Source organism: Tarenaya hassleriana, unplaced genomic scaffold (assembly GCF_000463585.1).
Source record: "Tarenaya hassleriana unplaced genomic scaffold, ASM46358v1 Cleome1, whole genome shotgun sequence".
NCBI classification, from domain to species: Eukaryota; Viridiplantae; Streptophyta; class Magnoliopsida; order Brassicales; family Cleomaceae; genus Tarenaya; species Tarenaya hassleriana.
In genome coordinates, this window is record NW_010960187.1 from 8,412,974 (window position 1) to 8,414,599 (window position 1,626).

A 1,626-nucleotide genomic window follows, 5' to 3' on the forward strand; every position below is an offset into this window, starting at 1 on the left:
CCTATGTTTAATCTATGATGTCTTTGAGTTTCTTCCATGGGTTTGATGTTTTGTGCTTAATGCTATTGATTTGGTTGATACCCTAATTGATATGATTGTAGAACACATTGATCATAGGGATATGGGAATGATGTTTGGAACCAAATGTCAAATGAGTGAGTTATTCACATTGGGAGATGGCTTAACTTGCTTAGGGTTCATGATAGGGTACACTAATGCATCTAGAGATCATTTAGATCATTGGGAGATGGGTGAATCGATCCTCTAGGTAGTGAGTTTAAGCTTGGGAGAGACAAACTCTAGAAGAAGTGCTTGAAACCCCCATATGGAGGATAACCCATAGACATTGTAGCATCATTAACCATCCATGCGATTCTTGAGGGATCCCGAACCTACAACGCCTCAAACCATCGTTTTACAAACCGTTAATTTTACTTGCTTTCTTGTATTCCGACCCTTACCATAAACCACATTTTTACTTGACCACCTAATCTAGCTTAGAGATAGACTAATACATCATAGTCCTCGTGTTCGACCCCGGTACTACAACTACCGTATACTTGCGGATAGTGGTACGAATTGGGTATTAAATATAAGACTCGGTGCGTGCGCACCAGAAACAAGGAAAGATTTTGGGTAAAGGAACACTGGATCATGCTGGGCTACCCAAACTGACTGACGTCAAGGTAGTTCAAGGACTGAAAGCCAACCTCATCAGTATTAGTCAGCTATGTGACAATGGGATGAGAGTGAAATTTACGAAGAATGCTTGCTTCGTGTCTGATGTGAAAAACAAGTGTGTCCTAACAGGGAAGAGGAATTCCAACAACTGCTACACTTGGATCAACTCAAAGACAGAATCTACGCAACATGCGGTTAAGCGGATCAGTAAGTATGTGAAAGAAACTCTGGAATTTGGATTGCACTACACAAAGGACTCTAGCTGCGAGTTGGTGGGATTCTGTAATGCGGACTTGGGAGATCATGCTGATGATCGACGAAGTACTTCTGCCGAAGCAGAATACATTGTCTTGGGAAGCTGTTGCACTCAACTTCTGTGGATGCGTCAGATGCTATTCGATTACGGTATCAACTTACCCTCTTTTACTGCACGATGTGATGATATGAGTGGCATTAATATCTCAAAGAATTTTGTGCAACATCATTTACTATGGGAACAAGTTGAGAAGAAAACCATGATGATTGAGTATGTTCCTACTGAGAAACAATTGGTTGACATATTCACTAAACCTCTAAATATGAACAGGTTTGTTTGTTTACAAAAATCCCTTAGTGTGGGGGAGCTCTAATTTTTTTTCTCAACGTTTTAGAAGAAAAATGTGCAGGAAAGAGTACAGGTCAGGAGATGTGAAAGTCAATGAGATGAAAATGAAGGTCAGAAGGGCTTCACTATTTCTCAGGTATATCTCACTGATATAGTAGATTCAATACAGGTTCTGATACTCCGCTGTCATGGAAAACAAAAAAAAAAGGGGGAAAGAAATGAAAAAGAACAGAACAGAAAGGGATATCTATACAAAGTTCATGACATGAGTAAACAAATGAGCTGCTCGGGTCTAAGTTGTGAGACGAGATTCTATACGATGGTCTAAGGGCTGAAGAACA